Here is a 14,660-nt window from a genome sequence, read left to right as displayed (position 1 = left end):
ATCCATTGACCACTCCTGTATTGAACATGACATGTGACACTGGATCAAACAACATTCATTGACCACTCCTGTACTGAACAAGACATTCGACACCTGATCATACAACATTCAGTCACCACTCCTCTACTGAACATGACTTGTGAAATCGGATCATACAACATTCAGTGACCACTACTGTATTGAACATGACATGTGACACTGGATCAAACAACATTCATTGACCACTCCTGTACTGAACAAGACATTTGACACCTGGTCATACAACATTCAGTCACCACTCCTCTACTGAACATGTCATGTGAAATCGGATCATACATAATTCAGTGACCACTCCTGTATTGAACATGACATGTGACACTGGATCAAACAACATTCATTGACCACTCCTGTACTGAACAAGACATTTGACACTTGATCATACAACATTCATTTACAACACAGTACTGAACAAGATTTGACATCTGATCATGAAACATTTCGTAACCCCTTCTGTACTGAACATGACATGTGACATCTGATCATACAACATGCATTAACCACTCCTGTACTGAACATGACATGTGACACCTGATCATACAACATTCATGTACCACTCCTGTACTGAACATGACGAGAGACACCTGATCATACATCATTCATTTACCACTCCTATACTGAACATGACATGTGACACCTGATCATACAACATTTATTACCACTCCTGTACTGAATGTGACACCTGATCATAAAAAAATCATTGACCACTACTGTACTGAATGTGACACCTGATCATAAAAAAATCATTGACCACTACTGTACTGAACATGACATGTGACACCTGATCATACATCATTCATTTAACAAGTCTACTGAATATGACATGTGATACCACATCATACAATATTCATTTACTACTTCTGTACTGAACATGACATGTGACACCTGATCATACAATATTCATTCACTTCTCCTGTACTGAACATGACATGTGACACTTGATCATACAACATTCATTTACCACTCCTGTACTGAGCATGACATGTGACACTTGATCATTCCACATGCATCAACCACTCCTGTACTGAACATGACATGTTACACCTGATCATACAATATCCAGTCACTACTTCTGTACTGAACATGACATGTCAGAGTTTGTGAAAAGTGTCAGTCCTCAGGATTTTACCAACAAAATTTTGCGTAGGACTGACACAATTTTAGTATTTTTCAATAGAATTAATAGTGAGGACCAGTAGATTTTCTTCAAGGACCACCAGGGGAAAAAAGATTTCGCGAACTCTGACATGTGACACCTGATCATACAATATTCAGTCGCTACTCCTATAATGGACATGACATGTGACACCTGATCATACATCATTCATTTACCAGTCCTGTAGTGAACTTGGCATGTGACACCTGATCATACAATATTCAATTACCACTCCTGTACTGAGCACAACATGTGACACCTGATCATACAACATGCCTTTAGCACTCTGGTAATGAACATGACATGTCACTCCTAATCAAACAACATGCATTTACCACTCCTGTACTGAACATGACATTTGACACTTGATCATACAACATGCATTTACCACTCTTGTACTGAGCCCGACATGTGACACCTGATCATTCAACATGCATTTCCCACTCCTGTACTGAACATGACATGTGACACTTGATCATACAACATGCATTTACCACTCTTGTACTGAGCCCGACATGTGACACCTGATCATTCAACATGCATTTCCCACTCCTGTACTGAACATGACATGTGACACTTGATCATACAACATGCATTTACCACTCTTGTACTGAGCCCGACATGTGACACCTGATCATTCAACATGCATTTCCCACTCCTGTACTGAACATGACATGTGACACCTGATCATTCAACATGCATTTACCACTCTGGTACTGAACATGACAACACCATCATTTGACCTAACCATGACACTCTTATTCTCAGCATCAACATGTGACATAAGCATGACACTCTTATACTCAACACCAACATGTGACATAACCATAACACTCTTATACTCAACACTAACATGTGACATAGCAATGACACTCTTATTCTCAACACCATCACGTAAACAAGCCATACCACTCTTATATTTGACAGAAACATGTGACATAGTCATGACACTCTTATATTCAGCATCAATTAATCTGAATCAGAAAATATATCTTGTTTTTATTTTTCTTGTTTTTATTTTTTTTTAAACTTTGATCATTATTGACAGATTTAATAAAAAAAATTATTTGTAAGAATTTTATAAAGTGGGGTCTCATTTTATTCATAACACAGAACTGAATCAAATAGTAAAGGTTTTATTTTGTTTCTTGACGAAAAATTATTTTGTGAACATCTGATTTAATGAGAAGTTGATGAGAACAAGTTGTGTTAACATCTTTAGTCAGATAATGTTAATTCAACAGATCTAATATAAAACATCTTTTAAAAATAACAAATACTTGACAGAATTATATAAAGTGGGGTCTTATTTGTCTTGTTTCCTCGTACTGAATCAGAAAATATAAATCGTTTTTATATTTCTTGAAATTTTTTTTTTTTAACTTTGATCATTCTACTGAATCATTGTTAATCAGACAGATTTAATGGACAACAAATATTTGTTAGAATTATATAAAGTGGGGTCTCATTTTTCTTGTCTCCTCGTACTGAATCAGAAAATATAACTCGATTTAATGTTTCTTGAAAAAAAGTTTTTTTTGTTAACTTTGATCATTCTACAGAATCTACACAAAATTATGTTGTTAATCAGACATGTTAAATAAATGTAAATGTAAATCATCTTTTAAAAATAACAAATACTTGACAGAATTATATAAAGTGGGGTCTTATTTTTCTTGTCTCTTCGTACTGAATCAGAAAATATAACTTGTTTTTATGTTTCTTGAAAAAAATTTTTTTTTAACCTGATAGTTCTGATGGAAGTTCTGACATCTCACAATAAAACATATTGTTTATTTGTTGTTTATGTAGAATATAAATACAAGTGTGACTGGTCATTTTATTCAGTTTTGACCACTGATTCATGTGATATATTTTGTTTATATTTATTACACAACATTGTCCAGTTTATGACACAAGTTTTGATGTTTGTTATATGTTGATATTACAGTGTAAAATGACACCATTAATGTGGGCCGCTGAGGGAGGACACCTGGAGGTAGTGACGTACCTAGTCAGTCAGGGCAGTCAGTTAGAGGCCACAGACGAGGTAATGATAGATATAATCACCTTACTCTGACCAAACAACACTTTATACAGAATCTACACAAAATCATGTTGTTAATCAGACAGGTTTAATGGACAACAAATATTTGTTAGAATTATATAAAGTGGGGTCTCATTTTATTCGTTACACAAAACTGAATCAGATAGTAAAGGTTTTATTTTGTTTCCTGACGACAAATTATTTTGTAAACATCTTATTTTAATGAGAAGTTGATGAGAACAAGTTGTGTTAACATCTTTAGACATATAATGTTAATTCTACAGATCTAATGTAAAACATCTTTTAAAAATAAAAATACTTGACAGAATTATATAAAGTGGGGTCTTATTTTTCTTGTCTTGTCGTACTGAATCAGAAAATATAACTTGTTTTTATGTTTCTTGAAAAAAAGTTTTTTTTTAACTTTGATCATTCTACTGAATCATTGTTAATCAGACAGATTTAATGGACAACAAATATTTGATAGAATTATATAAAGTGGGGTCTTCATTTTAATTGTCTTGTCCAGCTGAGTCCATTGATATAAATATTGTTTATGTTTCTTGATAAAAGTTTTTTTTTTAATCTGACAGTTCTGATGGAAGTTCTGACATCTCACAATAAAACATGTTGTTTATTTGTTATGTAGAATATAAATACATGTGTGACTGGTCATTTTATTCAGTTTTGACCACTGATTCATGTGATATATATTTCGTTTATATTTATTCCACAACATTGTCCAGTTTATGACACAAGTTTTGATGTCTGTTATATGTTGATATTACAGTGGGAAAGGACACCATTAATGTGGGCGGCTATGAGAGGACACCTGGAGGTAGTGATGTACCTCGCCAGTCATGGCAGTCAGTTAGAGGCCACAGACGAGGTAATGATAGATATAATCACCTTACTCTGACCAAACAACACTTTATACAGAATCTACACAAAATCATGTTGTTAATCAGACAGATTTAATGGACAACAAATATTTGTTAGAATTATATAAAGTGGGGTCTCATTTTATTCGTAACACAAAACTGAATCAGATAGTAAAGGTTTTATTTTGTTTCCTGACGAATTTTTTTTTTATAAACATTTGATTTTAATGAGAAGTTGATGAAAAATTATTTTATTAACATCTGATTTTAATGAGAAGTTGATGAAAACAAGTTGTGTTAACATCTTTAGTCAGATAATGTTAATTCTACAGATCTAATGTAAAACATCTTTTAAAAACAACAAATACTTGACAAAATTATATAAAGTGGGGTCTTATTTTTCTTGTCTCGTCGTACTGAATCAGAAAATATAACTTGTTTTTATGTTTCTTGAAAAAAAGTTTTTTTTTCACTTTGATTATTCTAGTGAATCATTGTTAATCAGACAGATTTAATGGACAACAAATATTTGTTAGAATTATATAAAGTGGGGTCTCATTTTAATTGTCTTGTCCAGCTGAGTCCATTGATATAAATATTGTTTATGTTTCTTGATAAAAGTTTTTTTTTTTTTAACCTGACATTTCTGATGGAAGTTCTGACATCTCACAATAAAACATGTTGTTTATTTGTTGTTTATGTAGAATATAAATACAAGTGTGACTGGTCATTTTATTTAGTTTTAACCACTGATTCATGTGATATATATTTCGTTTATATTTATTCCACAACATTGTCCAGTTTATGACACAAGTTTTGATGTCTGTTATATGTTGATATTACAGGTTGGACAGACACCATTAATGTGGGCGGCTGGGGGAGGACACCTGGAGGTAGTGATGTACCTGGTCAGTCAGGGAAGTCAGTTAGAGGCCACAAACCTGGTAATGATAGATATAATCACCTTACTCTGACCAAACAACACTTTATACAGAATCTACACAAAATCATGTTGTTAATCAGACAAGTTTAATGGACAACAAATATTTGTTAGAATTATATAAAGTGGGGTCTCATTTTATTTGTAACACAGAACTGAATCAGATAGTAAAGGTTTTATTTTGTTTCCTGACAAAAAATTATTTTGTTAACATCTGATTTTAATTAGAAGTTGATGAGAACAAGTTGTGTTAACATCTTTAGTCAGATAATGTTAATTCTTCAGATCTAATGTAAAACATCTTTTAAAAATAACAAATACTTGACAGAATTATATAAAGTTGGGTCTTATTTTTTATGTCTTGTCGTACTGAATCAGAAAATATAAGTCATTTTAATGTTTCTTGAAAAAAGTATTTTTTTCAACTTCGATCATTCTACTGATTCATTGTTAATCAGACGGGTTAAATGGAGACCTAATACTTGACAGAATAATAAAAAGTGGGGTCTCATTTTTCTTGTCTCTTCGCACTGAATCAGAAAATATAACTCATTTCAAGGTTTTTTGAATTTTTTTTTTTTTTTTAAACTTTGATTATTCTACAGACATGACAGAATCAACATAAAATCATGTTGTTAATCAGACATGTTAAATGGACAACAAATACTTGTTAGAATTATATTAAATAGGGTTTGCTATTATTTTTACCTGTTTTGTAGAACTGAATCAGAAAATATATATTTAGTTTATAATCTTAATCTACCATTTATCAGTTTATACATAAGTATAATTGAATATTATCTTAGCCAATGTTATATTTCTTACATTTTGATCAATTGTTTGACTCCTCTCTTGATTTATTATCACACACCATTAACATGTTTATATTTTTATATTGTTACAGGATGGAGAAACAGCTTTACATTGTGCTGCTCAGTTTAGACAGATTGATGTAACAAAATGGTTATTAGACCAAGGATGCAGTCCTTGGGTGAAAACAAAAAAGGTAATATTCAGTTTTTATTTTTATTCGCTATCTTTCTTAACAAAAAATGTATGCATTTTAAATTGATATATATAGAACAAAAATTCACTTGATATTATGTGAACCAAGTATTTAACACAGTGTAGTCGCTTGATTTACCATTAATCATACAAACCCAAAAAACACACTTGATATGATGTCAACACACTGATCACCAATCAAATGTTAACACAATGACAACCAATCAAAGTAATTAACATGGTGCAGTCACTTGATTAACAACTATTAACATGAGTCATAAAAACTGATAAACCATAATTCAAACAATGTCAACAAAGGGATAATCAATCAAAGCATGGCAATACAATGATCACCAAGCAATCACTACCAACACATCTTCCACCAATCATACATTACAAACACACCTCCCACCAATAATACATTACAAACACACCTTCCACCAATCATATATTACAAACACAACTTCCACCAATCATATATTACAAACACACCTTCCACCAATCATATATTACAAACACACCTTCCACCAATCATATATTACAAACACACCTTCCACCAATCATATATTACAAACACACCTTCCTCCAATCATACATTACAAACACACCTTCCACTAATCATACATAACAAACACACCTTCCACCAATCATACATTACAAACACATCTTCCACCAATCATACACTACCAACACACCTTCCACCAATCATATATTACAAACACATCTTCCACCAATCATACATTACAAACACACCTTCCACCAATCATACATTACAAGCACACCTTCCACCAATAATACATTACAAACACCTTCCACCAATCATGCATTACAAACACACCTTCCACCAATCATACATTACAAACACACCTCCCACCAATCATACATTACAAACACATCTTCCACCAATCATACATTACAAACACACCTCCCACTAATCATACATTACAAACACATCTTCAACCAATCATACATTACAAACACACCTCCCACTAATCATACATTACAAACACACCTCCCACCAATCATACATTACAAACACATCTTCCACCAATCATACATTACAAACACACCTTCCACCAATCATACATTACAAACACATCTTCCACCAATCATACATAACAAACACACCTTCCACCAATCATATATTACAAACACACCTTCCACCAAACATATATAACAAACATACCTCCCACCAATCATACATTACAAACAAACCTCCCACCAATCATACATTACAAACAAACCTCCCACCAATCATACATTACAAACAAACCTCCCACCAATCATACATTACAAACACATCTTCCACCAATCATACATTACAAACACACCTTCCATCAATCATACATTACAAACACACCTTCCACCAATCATATATTACAACCACACCTTCCACCAATCATACATTACAAACACACCTTCCACCAATCATACATTACAGACACACCTTCCACCAATCATACATTACAAACACACCTTCCACCAATCATATATTACAAACACACCTTCCACCAATCATATATTACAAACACACCTTCCTCCAATCATACATTACAAACACATCTTCCACCAATAATACATTACAAACAAACCTTCCACCAATCATACATTACAAACACACCTTCCACCAATCATACATTACAAACACATCTTCCACCAATCATACATTACAAATACACCTTCCACCAATCATACATTACAAACACATCTTCCACCAATCATACATTACAAACACACCTTCCACCAATCATTCATTACAAACACATATTTCACCAATCATACATAACAAACACAACTTCCACCAATCATACATTACAAACACACCTTCCACCAATCATACATTACAAACACACCTTCCACCAATCATACATTACAAACACACCTCCCACCAATCATACATTACAAACACATCTTTCACCAATCATACATAACAAACACATCTTCCACCAATCATACATTACAAACACACCTCCCACCAATCATACATTACAAACACATCTTCCACCAATCATACACTACCAACACACCTTCCACCAATCATACATTACAAACACATCTTCCACCAATCATACATTACAAACACACCTTCCACCAATCATACATTACAAGCACACCTTCCACCAATAATACATTACAAACAAACCTTCCACCAATCATACATTACAAACACACCTTCAACCAATCATACACTACCAACACACCTTCCACCAATCATACATTACAAACACATCTTCCACCAATCATACACTACAAACACACCTCCCACTAATCATACATTACAAACACACCTTCCACCAATCATACATTACAAACACATCTTCCACCAATCATACACTACAAACACACCTCCCACCAATCATACATTACAAACACACCTTCCACCAATCATACATTACAAACACATCTTCCACCAATCATACATTACAAACACATCTTCAACCAATCATACATTACAAACAAACCTTCCACCAATCATACATTACAAACAAACCTTCCACCAATCATACATTACAAACATATCTTCCACCAATCATACATTACAAACACACCTTCCACCAATCATACACTACAAACACATCTTCCACCAATCATACATTACAAACACACCTTCCACCAATCATACATTACAAACACATCTTCCACCAATCATACACTACAAACACACCTCCCACCAATCATACATTACAAACACACCTTCCACCAATCATACATTACAAACACATCTTCCACCAATCATACATTACAAACACATCTTCAACCAATCATACATTACAAACAAACCTTCCACCAATCATACATTACAAACAAACCTTCCACCAATCATACATTACAAACACATCTTCCACCAATCATACATTACAAACACACCTTCCACCAATCATACATTACAAACACATCTTCCACCAATCATACATTACAAACACATCTTCAACCAATCATACATTACAAACAAACCTTCCACCAATCATACATTACAAACACATCTTCCACCAATCATACATTACAAACACATCTTCCACCAATCATACATTACAAACACACCTCCCACCAATCATACATTACAAACAAACCTTCCACCAATCATACATTACAAACACATCTTCAACCAATCATACATTACAAACACACCTTCCACCAATCATACATTACAAACACACCTCCCACCAATCATACATAACAAACACACCTCCCACCAATCATACATTACAAACACATCTTCCACCAATCATACATTACAAACAAACCTTCCACCAATCATACATTACAAACACATCTTCCACCAATCATACATTACAAACAAACCTTCCACCAATCATACATTTCAAACAAACCTTCCACCAATCATACAATACAAACAAACCTTTCACCAATCATATAATACAAACACACAACTTCCACCAATCATACACAACAATCATACACTACCAAAATATCTTCCACCATTTATACACTACCTACATACCCTCTACTAATTACACACTACCAACATACCTTCCACAAATCATACACTACCAACATACCTTCCACCATTTATACACTACCTACATACCCTCTACTAATTACACACTACCAACATACCTTCCACAAGTCATACACTACCAACATACCTTCCACCAATCATAAATTACTAACATACTTTCCACCAATCATACACTACCAACATACATTCCACAAATCTTACACTACCAACATACCTTCCACCAATCATAAATTACTCACATACCTTCAATCAATCAGACACTACCAACATACTTTCAACTAATCATACCCTGCCATCACACCTTCTACCAATCATAAACTACCAACATACCTTCAACCAATCATTAACTACAACCAGACCTTCCACCAATCATACACTACAACCATACCTTCCACCAATCATACACTACAACCAGACCTTCCACCAATCATACACTACAACAAGACCTTCCACCAATCATACACAACAACCAGACCTTCCACCAATCATACACTACAACCAGACCTTCCACCAATAATACACTACAACCAGACCTTCCACCAATCATACACTACAACCAGACCTTCCACCAATCATACACTACAACCAGACCTTCCACCAATCATACACTACAACCAGACCTTCCACCGATAATACACTACAACCAGACCTTCCACCAATCATACACTACAACCAGACCTTCCACCAATCATACACTACAACCAGACCTTCCACCAATCATACACTACCAACACACCTTCCACCAATCATACACTACAACCAGACCTTCCACCAATCATACACTACCAACATACCTTCCACCAATCATACACTACAACCAGACCTTCCACCAATAATACACTACAACCAGACCTTCCACCAATCATACACTACAACCAGACCTTCCACAAATCATACACTACAACCAGACCTTCCAACAATCATACACTACCAACATACTTTCCACCAATCATACACTACAACCAGACCTTCCACCAATCATACACTACCAACATACCTTCCACCAATCATACACTACAACCAGACTTTCCACCAATAACACACTACAGCCAGACCTTCCACCAATCATACACTACCAACACACCTTCCACCAATTATACATTACAAACACATCTTCCACCAATCATACATTACAAACACACCTTCCACCAATCATACATTACAAGCACACCTTCCACCAATAATACATTACAAACACCTTCCACCAATCATACATTACAAACACATCTTCCACCAATCATACATTACAAACACATCTTCCACCAATCATACATAACAAACACACCTCCCACCAATCATACATTACAAACACACCTTCCACCAATCATACATTACAAACACATCTTCCACCAATCATACATTACAAACAAACCTTCCACCAATCATACATTACAAACATATCTTCCACCAATCATACATTACAAACACATCTTCCACCAATCATACATTTCAAACAAACCTTCCACCAATCATACATTACAAACACATCTTCCACCAATCATACATTTCAAACAAACCTTCCACCAATCATACAATACAAACAAACCTTCCACCAATCATACAATACAAACAAACCTTCCACCAATCATACATTACAAACACATCTTCCACCAATCATACATTACAAACACATCTTCCACCAATCATACACTACAAACACAACTTCCACCAATCATACACAACAATCATACACTACCAAAATACCTTCCACCATTTATACACTACCTACATACCCTCTACTAATTACACACTACCAACATACCTTCCACAAATCATACACTACCAACATACCTTCCACCACTTATACACTACCTACATACCCTCTACTAATTACACACTACCAACATACCTTCCACAAATCATACACTACCAACATACCTTCCACCAATCATAAATTACTAACATACTTTCCACCAATCATACACTACCAACATACATTCCACCAATAATACACTACCAACATACCTTCCACCAATCATAAATTACTAACATACCTTCAATCAATCAGACACTACCAACATACTTTCAACTAATCATACCCTGCCATCACACCTTCTACCAATCATAAACTACCAACATACCTTCAACCAATCATTAACTACAACCAGACCTTCCACCAATCATACACTACAACCATACCTTCCACCAATCATACACTACAACCAGACCTTCCACCAATCATACACTACAACAAGACCTTCCACCAATCATACACAACAACCAGACCTTCCACCAATCATACACTACAACCAGACCTTCCACCAATAATACACTACAACCAGACCTTCCACCAATCATACACTACAACCAGACCTTCCACCAATCATACACAACAACCAGACCTTCCACCAATCATACACTACAACCAGACCTTCCACCGATAATACACTACAACCAGACCTTCCACCAATCATACACTACAACCAGACCTTCCACCAATCATACACTACAACCAGACCTTCCACCAATCATACACTACCAACATACCTTCCACCAATCATACACTACAACCAGACCTTCCACCAATCATACACTACCAACATACCTTCCACCAATCATACACTACAACCAGACCTTTCACCAATCATACACTACAACCAGACCTTCCACCAATAATACACTACAACCAGACCTTCCACCAATTATACACTACAACCAGACCTTCCACAAATCATACACTACAACCAGACCTTCCAACAATCATACACTACCAACATACCTTCCACCAATCATACACTACAACCAGACCTTCCACCAATCATACACTACCAACATACCTTCCACCAATCATACACTACAACCAGACCTTCCACCAATAACACACTACAACCAGACCTTCCACCAATCATACACTACCAACATACCTTCCACCAATCATACACTACAACCAGACCTTCCACCAATCATACACTACCAACACACCTTCCACCAATCATACATTACAAGCACATCTTCCACCAATCATACATTACAAGCACACCTTCCACCAATAATACATTACAAACACCTTCCACCAATCATACATTACAAACACATCTTCCACCAATCATACATAACGAACACACCTCCCACCAATCATACACTACAAACACAACTTCCACCAATCATACACACAGTCATACACTACCAAAATACCTTCCACCATTTATACACTACCTACATACCCTCTACTAATTACACACTACCAACATACCTTCCACAAATCATACACTACCAACATACCTTCCACCACTTATACACTACCTACATACCCTCTACTAATTACACACTACCAACATACCTTCCACAAATCATACACTACCAACATACCTTCCACCAATCATAAATTACTAACATACTTTCCACCAATCATACACTACCAACATACATTCCACCAATAATACACTACCAACATACCTTCCACCAATCATAAATTACTAACATACCTTCAATCAATCAGACACTACCAACATACTTTCAACTAATCATACCCTGCCATCACACCTTCTACCAATCATAAACTACCAACATACCTTCAACCAATCATTAACTACAACCAGACCTTCCACCAATCATACACTACAACCATACCTTCCACCAATCATACACTACAACCAGACCTTCCACCAATCATACACTACAACAAGACCTTCCACCAATCATACACAACAACCAGACCTTCCACCAATCATACACTACAACCAGACCTTCCACCAATAATACACTACAACCAGACCTTCCACCAATCATACACTACAACCAGACCTTCCACCAATCATACACTACAACCAGACCTTCCACCAATCATACACTACAACCAGACCTTCCACCGATAATACACTACAACCAGACCTTCCACCAATCATACACTACAACCAGACCTTCCACCAATCATACACTACAACCAGACCTTCCACCAATCATACACTACCAACATACCTTCCACCAATCATACACTACAACCAGACCTTCCACCAATCATACACTACCAACATACCTTCCACCAATCATACACTACAACCAGACCTTTCACCAATCATACACTACAACCAGACCTTCCACCAATAATACACTACAACCAGACCTTCCACCAATTATACACTACAACCAGACCTTCCACAAATCATACACTACAACCAGACCTTCCAACAATCATACACTACCAACATACCTTCCACCAATCATACACTACAACCAGACCTTCCACCAATCATACACTACCAACATACCTTCCACCAATCATACACTACAACCAGACCTTCCACCAATAACACACTACAACCAGACCTTCCACCAATCATACACTACCAACATACCTTCCACCAATCATACACTACAATCAGACCTTCCACCAATCATACACTACCAACACACCTTCCACCAATCATACATTACAAACACATCTTCCACCAATCATACATTACAAGCACACCTTCCACCAATAATACATTACAAACACCTTCCACCAATCATACATTACAAACACATCTTCCACCAATCATACATAACGAACACACCTCCCACCAATCATACATTACAAACACACCTTCCACCAATCATACATTACAAACACATCTTCCACCAATCATACATTACAAACAAACCTTCCACCAATCATACATTACAAACACATCTTCCACCAATCATACATTACAAACACATCTTCAACCAATCATACATTACAAACAAACCTTCCACCAATCATACATTACAAACACATCTTCCACCAATCATACATTACAAACAAACCTTCCACCAATCATACAATACTAACACATCTTCCACCAATCATACATTACAAGCACACCTTCCACCAATCATACATTACAAACAAACCTTCCACCAATCATACACTACAACCAAACCTTTCACCAATCATACATTACAAACACATCTTCCACCAATCATACATTACAAACACATCTTCCACCAATCATACATTTCAAACAAACCTTCCACCAATCATACAATACAAACAAACCTTCCACCAATCATACAATACAAACAAACCTTTCACCAATCATACATTACAAACAAACCTTCCACCAATCATACAATACAAACAAACCTTCCACCAATCATACAATACAAACAAACCTTTCACCAATCATACATTACAAACAAACCTTTCACCA

This window comes from Mytilus edulis, chromosome 7 (genome assembly GCF_963676685.1).
Source record: "Mytilus edulis chromosome 7, xbMytEdul2.2, whole genome shotgun sequence".
Taxonomy (NCBI): domain Eukaryota; kingdom Metazoa; phylum Mollusca; class Bivalvia; order Mytilida; family Mytilidae; genus Mytilus; species Mytilus edulis.
The sequence above is the reverse complement of the archived record's forward strand: the minus strand, read 5'-3'. Positions refer to the sequence as shown.